The following is a 13,463-nucleotide window of genomic DNA, read 5'->3' on the forward strand; positions in this document are numbered from 1 at the left end:
ATATCTACTCATAAATAAGGGATGCCTTTTATTCATTTATTTGAAATGAGTTTACAAGAGCTAAATCGTTGGCTCTAGTGCACTTATTCTAACAAAACATAACAGACCTTTCCCCTTGTACATACTACACCATCCTCTCATCAAACCGAAACTCATCAAGGACACCATTAAAGTCATTTGTGGCCAATCTTTTCCGCTTGCCTCCCCTTGTTGCACCTCCACCATTGGCCTATTTCATTAAAGTGTCATATGTAGTCACTAGCCTTTGGCCAAAGGCCACATCAGTGATGGCATAGTACAGATACTAAATATCACCATTACTACTCTGTCATAGCCTCATAAGTGCCAATACCTCATCGATATGCTGCATAAAATAAAAACAAGATGATAAGTTTACAATACTTCATGGAAAACATAAGCAAAAATAAGGAAAAATGAGGAAAAATAAGGGAAAATAACTCGCTGAGTCGTCAAGCCACCTGCCCATTGTCAACATCTTTTCAAACCACTCCTGGGGATGATCCCCGGTCTTGCATTTCACATGCCCATCACTTCCAGAATCATTGTAATAGGCATAAAAGAGTTTTTTCTTTTCCTCATCTATTGGCCTATACAAATCGACCTTTAACTCATCCGTTTTCACTTGGCCACTTGCCCTGCCTTCCTCCTCACCCTTCTCCATTTATACTTCCCCACTTCCTTCGTGTGCCGCCTTACCCTCCTCCATTTTCACTTCCCAAATTCCTCCGCCTTCCTCCTTACCTCCTCCATTTTTACTTCTCCACTTTCATGGACTTCCTCATTTTTTTTCTTCATTTTCCTCTTCTTTCCATACGTTAGTACCGTGTAAGGAGATTTGACGTGCTTACTCTTTCGGCTCTCTCTTTTATGCTCAGGTTGCACTTCAACCACTTTTAATACCCCCACCAACTTCCTCCTCCGCCCTACCAACTTTCTCAGCCACCCTATCAACTTTCTCCTTCGCCCTATCAACTTTCTCCTCTACCCTTTTCATCCGCTTTGCCATCTTCTCAAACCTCTCATAAACGCTGTTGTAAAACTCTCAAACAAACCGTTTATGAGGTCAACCACCTCATTATCCCTACCCTGATGCCTCGGCAAAGTGGTACTTGTTGTACTAGTTTGCCAATTGGGTGGAGGCATACAAACCTCTTCATCCTCCTCCTCCTCCGCCCTCCCGCCGATTAGAGCTTCATCATCCTCGACCTTAAGAACATTCTCAAGCAATGGCCCTGTAATTGCACTCACATGCATGACCCCTTTTAGGTCCTACATTAGGCGGTCTATCCCTTCATCTACTGCATCGTCTAGTGCTTTGAACGATGTAACATACTCCTCTCCCGCTTCACCCCTAGTAGAGGTGAGGAAGGGAAGGACGACTCCCTGTAATAAGAAAAAAAATCAATCTAATTTAAGCCACATTTAAAAGCATATGCATATTTAAAAGATTAATCCTTTAATCTTACCCAAGCCGCTTGAATTTCCACGTCTATTTTGTCGTAATCCCAATGGGTACACTTCTTGATGTGCCACCGCAACATCCTAGGAAATTGCAGTCACTCATCCAAAGTCTTCTTTCTCTCCCCCCCCCCCCCCCCGCCTTACCCAGGACAGGGACGACCTCATACATCCAAGCCTACATTGTAAAAAAATAGTTCATATCATAATTATAACACACATAATATAAAAAAAATATAACAAAAAGCTATTAATATTTACCTGCATTGCCCATGGAAAGCCAAACAGATTGTATGTGCTTGGTCTATCCTTCTCAATAGATTATCAATGCTTTATCACCATGTCTTTTCCATGTAAGGACTCCATGGGTAGTTAAAATGATACTCATCCCCATGGATAAGCATTAAAGAAGTCTATGTTGCTTACAAACTTCACCCAATCCATATTAACGACTTTTGTTGAGTCAGAAGCCATTAGGATCGAATGCACAAACCATACCAAGCACATCTTGAACTTCTCTGAAGAGGTATACCCAGCTTCTCCTAACCTCTCCTCTAAATCATGTCCCGTAATAGATGCCTTCCCCACCCCCCACCCCCCCGGCCCTAAAAAAAAAAAAAAAAAAAAAAAAAAACTTTTTAGCCAAGTTATCGGCTGCCCTACTCTTCATTATTCTCTCTTGCTCTTCCGCATCTGGAAATGCCCCCACATCTTAAGCTTGTCATCAGGGCATATTCCATCATCCCAAAACGTAGTGGCTTCCCACGAACCACAAACCACATTTCACTTTTTTTTTTTTTTTTTTTTTTTTGGCTTTTAACAGAGTGCAACAACATATAATGCACTCATTGCCCCCAAAATGCCTTTTTCCAATTTTCTTCGATGTCCGCAAGATGATCGAAACAACTCGCTTTGAATCAGTCCATGCCCTTCTTTTGTTCCTTTATAATCTCCATTATTCTCATAAAAACTTGCCAAATCGACCTAACTGTCCCTTCTTTTGTTCCTTTATAATCTCCATTATTCTCATAAAAACTTGCCAACTCGACCTAACTGTCACCCTTACGGGGAAGTATGGTAACTTATCGCTTACAACCTCCAACCCATAGTCTTTATAATTTATGCTTCAAAAATTATGTACAATCAATATAAACTAAATATCAGGGCCTGCATTGTCTTTGAGAGGACTAGGGAAGCCAATGCAGGCCCTACACGCAGTTGTGCGTGGCTAGCCCTGCAATATGCAGGGCAACCCTCCAACCCCCCTATTCTGCCACCTCCTGTCATTCCCAGCTCTCCAACCTCCCACAAACAACCTCCCTACGACCTCCCTTACCTTCCCCCATCCTTTGAAACCCAAACAAATCCACTCCCTCAATGCCCGTCAACTGCTCGACAAAACGCCACAACCACTGTAACAATAAAACCAACTACATATCCCCCAAATTCACACAAACCTATCAAATTTTTCATCAAATTCAAAACCACCAGTAAAACACGTACCTTTTCTTCATTGGCATCCTCCTCCTCGCCTGAATTCTCGTCGACATCCTCCTCTTCGAAACCATTTATTGATTCTTCTCTTTGTTCTTCTGCCGCCATTGTCTCCTTTGCCTCTAGACTACCGTAAGTCATCAGATGATCCACCGGAGTGTCTTATTCAACAACCTTTGTATAGTCACCGCTGTCGGAGTCTAGGATTTTGAGTGGGGTTTGGTTTTCCTCCTTTTTGTGAATATCAACCATGTTTTGTGTAAGGAAGCTTTAGGATCGAATATTTGCTGAAAATATAGAACTTTTATCGCCAAAAATCGCAGAGAAATCAAAGGTGTTCATCGTCGTTTTTTGGGTATATAGCTTCGATTAAGCGATTTTGAAGGGAAGGAGTCGTTTTTAATTTTCAAAATTTAAACTAACTTTCGTTAATTATAATATTACCTACATATGTTTAAATCTTTTCAGTTTAACCCATTTTATATGTTTAATGAATCCTAAGTGTGCCACGTCAGTTTTTCTAACTTAAAAAAAATTACAAAATATTTTCATTGTTATTTTTTTAGAAGCAAACCTGGCAGGTCTGGCCAGTTAAATTTCCTCCCCAAATATCGTCATGTCTTTCCCCAAACAAAAATCTTTCTTCAAACGATAGCTACTCTATCTATAAACCAGCAAGCTCAAATCCACTGAAACGATCCACATAGTCTCTCTTCAATGGCACAAAATCTACCTCTGCCTCTTCTACTCCCAAACCCATGACGCATAAAGCCTCTCTTTCTTAACCAAAACCAACACAATTCTCAATCCACAATGCCCTTTTCACCTCCCTCTTTCACTCCTCTTCTACAAGAAATCCTTCACCAACAAAACCCCTTGCACACTTCTTCACTACCCTTTAACTCTACATCTTCCATACCCAAAAACAGAACCTGAATTGGGAAGTCACATGACGTTAACCGTGGGAAACCCTGGTGAAACCACCACCTCTCCAATAAAGGTTAGCGGGTTCTCCAATCTTTAATTGACGAATCGTTTGATGTGAAAGATATTGATAGTGTTTTGTTATAGTTATTTGAGTCTTATCAGGAAAACCCAGATGTAAAGATTAATACTTTGAGTTTGGATATGTTGGGTATTGTAAAGGGTTGAGGGTTTTACAAGAAATGTGACTTGGCGTTGTGTTTGAGAGGTTTAGGAGTCGTAATGATTATGAGTTGGTATTGAATGGTCATGTTATAGCTATAATTATTAGTATGTTAGGGAAAAAAGGTAAAGTTTCGGCTGCGGCTTCACTGTTAAATAGTTTGCATAAAGATGGGATTGATCTTGATGTTTATGCTTATACTTCATTGGTAAGTGCTTATGCTAGCAATGGGAGGTATAAGGAGGCTGTGATGTTGTTCAAGAAGATGGAGGAGGAGGAGGGGTGTAAACCTACTTTGATAACTTACAATGTGATTTTGAATGTGTATGGGAAAATGGGTATGCCCTAAAATAAGATTGTGACTCTAGTAGAGGGAATGAAGAACGTCGGAGTTGCCCCAGATTCTTATACTTATAATACACTTATAAGTTGTTTTCGGCGGGGTTCTTTACATGAAGAAGCAGCTTGGATTTTTGAGGAAATGAAATTAGTGGTTTTTAGTCCAAATAAGGTTACATATAATGCCTTGTTGGATGTTTATGGGAAGTCTAGGCGACCTAAAAAAGCCATGGAGGTATCAAGGGAGATGGAGGTTAATGGTTGTTCACCCAGTATTGTGACTTACACTTCATTGATATCAGCTTATGCTAGAGTTGGTTTGATGGAAGAGGCGATGAAGCTTAAAAACCAGATGGTGGAAATAAGGATTAAGCCTAATGTTTTTACTTACACCACCCTCTTATCTGGGTTTGAGAAAGCCGGGAAGGATGAGTCTGCAATGAAGGTTTTTGAGGAGATGAGAAGTGTAAGGTGCAAGCTAGATATTTTTACTTTTAATGCTTTGACTAAGATGCATGGAAAAAGGGAAAGGTTTGTGGAGATGATGAAGGTTTTTGATGAGATCAAGACAAGCAATTCTAACTTGGACATTGTTACATGGAACACACTTCTGGCAATATTTCGGCAAAATGGGATGAACTCGGAAATGTCACGTGTGTTCAAAAAGATGAAGAGGGTAGGGTTCATTACTGAGAGGGACACTTTCAACACCCTAATTGGTGCATACAGTCATTGTGGTTCTTTTGATCAAACCATGGCTATTTATAAAAGAATTCTGGAAGCTGGGGTTACACCGAATCTTTCCATCTACAATATTGTTTTGGCAGCATTGGCTTAAGGAGGGATGTGGGAACAGTCTTAGAAAATACTTGTTGAAATGAAGGATGGTCGGTGTAAACCCAATGAGCTGACATACTGTTCTTTGCTTCATGCTTATGCCAATGGCAAGGAGATTGAGCAAATGATTACTCTTGTAGAAGAGATATACTCTGGTCTAATTGAACCTTATGATGTGCTCTTGAAGACCCTTGTTTTTGTTAATAGTAAACATGACCTCCTTATAGAAACAGAGCGTGCTTTCTTTGAGTTGAAGAAAAAAGGATTTTCCCCTAACATAACCACTTTAAGTGCCATGATTTCGATTTATGGTAGGAGGCGGATGGTACCAAAACAAATGAGATCTTGAACTTCATCAATGAGAGTGGGTTCACTCCTAGCTTGACAACCTACAATAGCTTGATGTATATGTACAGCCGTTCTAAAAATTTTGGGAAGTTCGAAGAGATGTTAAGGGAAATTTTGGAGAAAGGATTGAAACCTAATATAATATCATATAATACTATCATTTATGCCAATTGTAGAAATGGTAGGATGAAATAAGCTTTAAGGATATTTTCAGAAATGAGAGATTATGGCCTTGTTCCAAATGTAATCACCTACAATACCTTCGTTTCAAGTTATGCAGCTGATTCATCGTTTGTGAAGGCTATTGATATGGTTCGATACATGATCAAGCAAGGATGTAAACCAAACCAGGACACATACAACTCCATTGTAGATGGCTATTGTAAACTCAATCGTCGAGATGAGGCAATCGCGTTTGTTAATAATCTTTCGAAGCTTGATCCACTCACGTCTAAAAAGGAAGAATGTAGGTTATTAGACCGTATAGCAAAGAAATGGTCATAGACATTCCTCTTCTCCAAAGGGATTGGCAATTCAGTTTGTGTGCTTTTTAATTGTCAAACACTTGTGCATGTGCATCTGGTATTTTGTTTCTCATCTTGTGCCCAATTTGTATATTATGTTGGGCTGGGGATGAGCAGATTATGTTGTTTTTCCTGGAACCATATTTTTGGTCTATATATATGGCCAATCGAGGACCTTGTATAGATGAGATAGAAGATGAAGAGGAGGGAGGAATATGAAATAACTTCGCATTATGTACAATCAACCTATGTGCCAATGAAATATAATTTTATATGATACCTTCTGTTGACCTATGTTTCTATGCAAATTTTGTGATAAAATTATCACAAAATAATAGTATTGATAGGTTCTACATGTGGTATAATATGGCATGACTAAAATCATATTATCAAATTTTATGTTAAATTCATCATAATACTTTAGAAGTCAAAAAGGAAAATTCATTTATTTGCTAGATGAGTGGGGGATTTGTGTGAGGGCACTCTTATTTTAGAATTTAGTGCAATTTTTTTTAATACATAAATTTTGATACACATAACAATATTAAGAGATATATATATAGTAACATCCAAAATATTATATAATCTAATAGATAATATATACATGTCTTCCAACAATCAACTCTGGATTTGGTAAGTTCTGACTGCCTAGATTGTGCAAAAGCTGCAGTCAAGTAAGTTATGATGACATAATAGAACTAAACCTTCCAGAAATGTGTCGAATGATGCAATGTTTAATTTTTGGTAATAAATATATACACATGATCACCGAAATGATGCTTTCTATAAGCAAAATTGGTGAAAAACATAAGAAACACTCCTTGGAAGGTGTTGTAGTCAAAATAACTAAAGACAAGATCCACTGTGGTCCTAGCTTTCCCCCACATACTATGAACTGGTGATGAGTAGGAACTAGGAGCAGTAGGTGCACACTCCTTGGAAGGTTTTCGAGTCAAAATAACTAAAGATCAAGATCCACTGCCATCCTAGCTTTCTCCCACATACAATGAATTGGTGATGAGTAAGAACTAGGGGCAGTAGGTGCTGCAAAAGCAAGTAAATATGATCATTCCATCAAAAATAAGAAATAGTCATCTCTTTTTGTGTAACTAGTCATATACATTCTAAAGCTTCCACATAATATACATAAATCTTAAACATGCCAGGCTAACTATAAGATACAAAATCCTACAAGCAATTCCTAAAAAAAGGCTAGTATATTTTGTAGAATCAATCAATGCTTCTGATTGCGACTTTTCAAACACAACCTCGTGTCTAAATTCGAAAATGGAGATTTCATCCACAGAAGTTAAAGAGTTTTGAAAGCAATAGGGCCATTTTCTCATCAGATACCTTAACTTCAATGCGTGCTCTTATTGTCGCAGCAAGCCTTGCAGCTAATTGATGCTTACACTAGAAGAGAGAAAAGCGAAAGAAGAAGATCATGAATAAAGAAAGATAATGCTATAGACATACGAAATAACTAATTAGCAGTAATGGGATCTTACACAAATCTTCTCTCCCTTGTTTATAATGTCATAGAAGAATAAATAACATGCACATTAATGTTTTGCAAATCTAGTTGCAGCTAACTGCTATGGTTGGAGCCAAGATCCAAGGTGCCATTAAGCCTGTTGTTCTTTAGAGCACTATCACAATATATCAAAAGATATGGAGATTTCTCACTAAACTCTGCTTCATTCAGAATCTTCAATAGAAATGAATGTGTTACTACTTGAAATTTTAGCTGACCCTCACAGTTTGTAGATTAGAAAGGCTAAACAATTCAAAAGGAATTTCCCCTTAAAGTTGAGTATCCTCCATTATTTTGCCACATGTAAAGTATGTTAGTATCTCCAAGATAAAAAGAGTATGAACAAAGACATACTGTAAGAGTAGGTGCCCTAGAGCCAATCAATTATTGTAAAATTGACTCTGTAATAAATGTTTATTTATCCGTAAAAGGCATGTTATTCTATATTGTGTATGTAATGATATATGTCCTTAGGATGGTAGAACCATGATAAGGGTATCAAGTGTTTCAAATCTTGATAGTGAGAACCCTATGATCACGTATAGTGTCCATTCTAGAAACGTCTGTAGCCCCATTATTATTCTAACGAAGGACACAGATAATATGGTAAGGCTATCATAGTGTTAAATGACCCTGTCGAAAGGCAGTGACTGATGTCACTTGTCAAGGTTGTTTGCCGACAACTTGGTGCAACATATGGGTGCTTGCTAGAGGCAATTCACTAGACAGACCCACCAGAGGATTCCATATGGATGGTAACCCCAATGTCTATGGAATAAATCCTCCAACAGATGGTGGTGCATGTGATCCTTAGACTTAAGATCACCAGAGTGCCTTGTGCACCAATTGGTGTAGTTTGACACTAGCCCAACATAGTTCTATTCAGAGCTATCAATACGATAGTGATTGGCTACATTGAGAAGTATATCGAGACTATGGTGGATTGACAAAGGATTCATCACTCCTGGGTGTGAGAGAAGTTATCTCAGTGGGTAATTCAATAAATGGCAATGACATTAAATTTATGGCCACAGTGGGATTGAGTTGTTGCTCAATCCAATTTATTATTTCGGTCATTGGTCCAATAACTTAATACAAAGACATCGAGGATAATTGAGGTTGACACTATTTTTGTACCTTAGTCTCGAAGAGATATGTGACAACTGCTGTAAGCTAATACAATGCATGCATAATAACAATAGAAAATTGGGCCCAAAAACTTTCTTTTCATTATAAGTCATATGTCTTTTATACACAAAGAGTATTGTTTACAAAAAGTCATTTTTAAAAGACAAAATAGGGGAAACAGTGTAGCTATTGCTCCTCGCTCGCCGACGCCCCTCCGACTGCATCAGCACCTAGATCCTGCATCCACAAAGGAAAAATAACGGGGTGAGCACAAAATAATGCTCAGTAAGTAAGATCCTCTATCTGTCTGTCCCCGTATGTATTACTTTTAATTCTTTCCTTACACTGTTTCTGGTTTCTATTTCTGTTTCTACTAAACGTCATGGCCTCATCTTACCGGAGGTACGGCCGGATGGCGTTCACACAGCACCATCTCACTCTCCATGACTATCGGGTGGAATTCACACAGTACCAACCCGTTCTTAGTGACTACCGAGTGGGGATCACGAAGCACCTACCCGGTTTTCGTAACTATCGGGTGGAGACCACATAGCACCTACCCGTTCCTCATTACTTTCGGGTAACGATCACCAAGCATTAACCCGTTTCTAATCACTGTCGGGTGATGATCACAAAGCATCAACCCACTTCTAATAAATGTCGGATGATGATCACAAAGCATCAACCCCTTATCTAATAACTAACCGGGTGGTGGTCACAAAGCATCCACCCGTTTCTAATACTTATCGGGTGACGATCACAAAGCATCAACCCATCTCTAATGGCTATTCGGGTGATGATCACAAAGCATCAACCCGATTCTCATAACTGTCGGGTGATGATCACAAAGCATCAACCCATCTCTACTACTCTTCTAATTCACTCTATTCTAGCATTTTTCATTCTCTCTACCCTTAGAGTAGTTGCATCCACCAAGCTCTCTACTCATAGGGTAATTGCATACACAAGTTTCCTACACTTTCTTAGGTCACTTTTCAATGCACAATTAGTGCCTATGGATGGTTCATCTCCACTAATGCACTTATGAAATGCCAACATGCAATGTTGCAAGAATTAAGGTTCACTACTCATACTCAAACCTCTACTAGGCATTTCATCAAACAACTCAAGTGCATCATAAAACTCTACTATAACAATGATTCTAAATCTTTCTCTAACCATCCAAAATGGGGAGAAACCCCCTCACATAGCCACAAAACCTGCCAAAGAAAGACACTTCCAAAAAGGGTTCCACAATACCCCTTCAATTCCATCTCAAACTACCTTTCCAACCCACAACTCATTTCTTATATTTGAAAGGTATAAACAATCACAAAGCACTAGAAATCTCTATTTAAGCCTCAATAACATGGCATATAACATGTATATCACATACATACATCATTGCTATCAAAACCCTAATCAAGAAAATTCTCAAATCTCAACTTGGGTTGGGATTTACTTACCTTGTTATGGAGAGACTTCACTAACTCTTCCTTTCACTTGGTTTGCTTGACTTTTTCTCTACTCTTAACCAAAAGAACAAAACCCTCAATATTCAATATATACTAAAACTCACAAAGTTTCACAACCAAAGTAGGAATCCTTACCTTAGGAAGCCTTAGGTTGATTTTCTACCCCAAATCACTTCAAAAGCCCTTTAAAACTCCTTGATCAAAAGAAAGAGAAGTTGAGAGGAAGCAAGAGAGGAGAGTGGCGTTGGAGAAGAAGAATGAGGGGTTTGCAAAGTCTTAATTCCTTTTAATGAAATTTATACACAAGCATTCCCATTTTGCCCTTACTCTTCTTTGGGAATTCTATCTATATCCTTTGATTCATTACAAACACACCCCCAAATCAACATATTCTCCATGAAAAATCCTTACATTTAACTCCCCACTTTTCCTGCTAATTAGGGGTAGAATGGTCAAATTGCCCTTAGGGAAGAAAATATCTAAAACTTAGCAAACATTTTGGTCGGCCTATCGCCGCAGCGAGGAAGCTTCTGTCGCCGCGGCGAAACTGTCCAGAGAGTTTCCCCGTGGTTTCAACACCTCTTCGCCGCGGCGAGGATTATTCTTCGCCCCGGCGAAGCTTGGGACACTGAACTTCTTCTATTTTCAACCAATTTCAGGGCAAGCATTCAACACATCACTCAATCAAACAATAATACCAAGAAACCAACTCAAATAAGAGCAAAAGAAGAAACAACAACTACGTACCTCAAGTGGGGCGTTACAAGATAACTGATGATGAAAAGATTGGAATGCACACTAACCATATCGTTGATAGGTAGCTGTTTCACTGAATCTAAATCTATCGATGGCCATGATGTCTTGCTAGGGGCCAATCTTGGTCTATGAGTAGTGAGACTATTAATTGGTGTTAATAGCGATACTACTCATTGCCAATATGAAAAGGAGCCTATGAGTCACACACTTAGAAGATAATTTAAGAATCATTTTTGTGAAAGGGGTATTTTTGTCTTTTAGGATGAAAGGGTATTTTGGTAATCTCATAGTGCAATTAAATTTGCTGAGGTTGTTGCCTGTATTTAATTTTAATATTAAAATTAGTGATATTTAAATATATATGCGCATATATTTAAATGGATTATTATTAATAATTAAATGTCAATATATGTTATATATATATATTAATTGATATCAACTAAAATTAAAATACCATAAAGGGTGTGTTTGGTTGTAAGGATGGATTAACTTAAGAGTCCATGGCTATTCCTATTGGGATTAGGGTTTTTAATTAAGTGACACTATATAAGCGAAACTTAATTAAAACGTAAAAAAATAATTTTTCATTCATTGATTGAAAAGAAAACCCTAGCCACCTTTTCTTCTCTCTCTCACGTTTTTCATAGTGTGTGAATCAAAGAATTTCTTTCTTTGATTCACTTGATTCTTGAAGCCTTCTATTAGTTCTAGCAAAACTATAGTAGGTTCTGTAGATTATCTTTGTGTGGACGACGTTCGTGCGATTCTCTTCTTGAATCAACAAGCGAAATCAAAGTATTGAAGGAGTCTCCAAATGTTGGTAATGTGTTATTGATCCTTGTATGGATTATTTACTATGATTTATATTGTACAGATTTTCTGTTTATTAACCTATAAGCAATTTGATCTATACCCAAATCTTAGCATAGAAAGTGATTGATTTTTGTTTTAATTTGTGTTTTTTTCTACTACCTTTTCGAGATCAATCACTTACAGTGGTATCAAAGCCTCGGGTATTAGATTATGTGGTATAATTGATGTTTGATAACATGTGTATTTGCTTGATATCATGTTATTGCATGATTTGAAGGTTTTTAAATCTGGAAAAATTATGTATGTTAAATGTTTTAATTAATCAATTGATTAAGTAATGTGTTGATTGAATGTGTATTGGTTGGTGTCCTAGTTGAATGTTTAAGCATTCGATTTGATTTGGATTCGTGTCGTTATGTGAAAAACTGCAAAAGACATTACTGTGTGATTCACTGTTTTGCGGCGTGAACCGCAGCGAGATGCAAAAAGTAAATCTGGCCGTGGCAAAATTCTGGAAAAGTAGATCTAGTTGTTGCAAAATAAAACTTCGCCGCGGCATGAATCTCTTGGAACTTCACGGTAGCCGCGGCGAAATAAAACTTCGCCGCAGCGACCATGTGTATGAACTTCGCCGGGGTGAATAATTTATTCACCGCAACAAGAAACCTACTATTCCGTTTTTGCTTTTCGTTTTTGGCACAAGGGCTAAATTGCAGTTTTTGAACCTTTAAAGCCAATATTCATTATGCACGTTTAAGAGGGTAACTTAATAATTCAATCCACCCAATTCAAAAATTGATTATTTTTGAATGTATGCAATGTTCTTGTTTGATAATTGCATGGTGCTCGGTACATGAGCCTTAGACCTATTATTTATTGTTTATTGGGTTTATTTGTAAATTTTATAAACAAATAGGACCAGCGTGTCCTGCCTCTCTCTCTTAAATCTCCATGTATTTCTTCTTCTTATCTCACTCCCCTCGTATGTAACACGAGGTTTCTATTTTATTGATGTAAATTAGAATAGGATTTTTATTATAAAATTCTTTGTAATGATCGTGAAGAAGAAACGAAGGAGCTTTGAAGAGGAATAACATGAAGACAAAAGTTTTTAAGGTTTAATATTCAATAACAATGTCTTTCTAATAAAGATAATAATTTGGTGAGACATTAAATAAAAACCCTCAAACAAAGGATATTAAGTCACTTGAAATGCCTTCCATCACTATGTCTTTAATCAAACCATTGTTCGTTGGAACCTTGTTCGCCAAAGCGAAGGGTAAACTTCTACCAGTGGGAGGTTAAAGCTCATCGGAGTTCTCCTTAATGGTGATGGGTAGACTTAGAATGACCGTTTTACTTGTTCGCCAAAGCGAAGGTTGATAAACATGTCATAGGCATAGTAGAGTAGTACACATGTTCTGTGTACGTGGCAACATGTAGTGTCCACTCTACTGATATTGGGAATCACACTTGAGGACGACAAAGAAGCCGTTGGATTGTGTGATTAGCTTGTTGGCTTGCTTCACATTTGAAGTTGGTAGTGGGAGCTATCAACTGGTGTGGATTAAGTTTGTCGGCCTACCTAA

At 37.9% G+C, this 13,463-nt stretch overlaps 1 pseudogene; it reads left to right on the forward strand.

The window, feature by feature from the left end:
• The first annotated feature begins 3,786 nt into the window (after positions 1-3,786).
• On the forward strand, positions 3,787-6,148 carry LOC116143921 (annotated as a pseudogene).
• The last annotated feature ends 7,315 nt before the right edge of the window (positions 6,149-13,463 follow it).

Source organism: Pistacia vera, unplaced genomic scaffold (genome assembly GCF_008641045.1).
Source record: "Pistacia vera cultivar Batoury unplaced genomic scaffold, PisVer_v2 Contig434, whole genome shotgun sequence".
NCBI classification, from domain to species: Eukaryota; Viridiplantae; Streptophyta; class Magnoliopsida; order Sapindales; family Anacardiaceae; genus Pistacia; species Pistacia vera.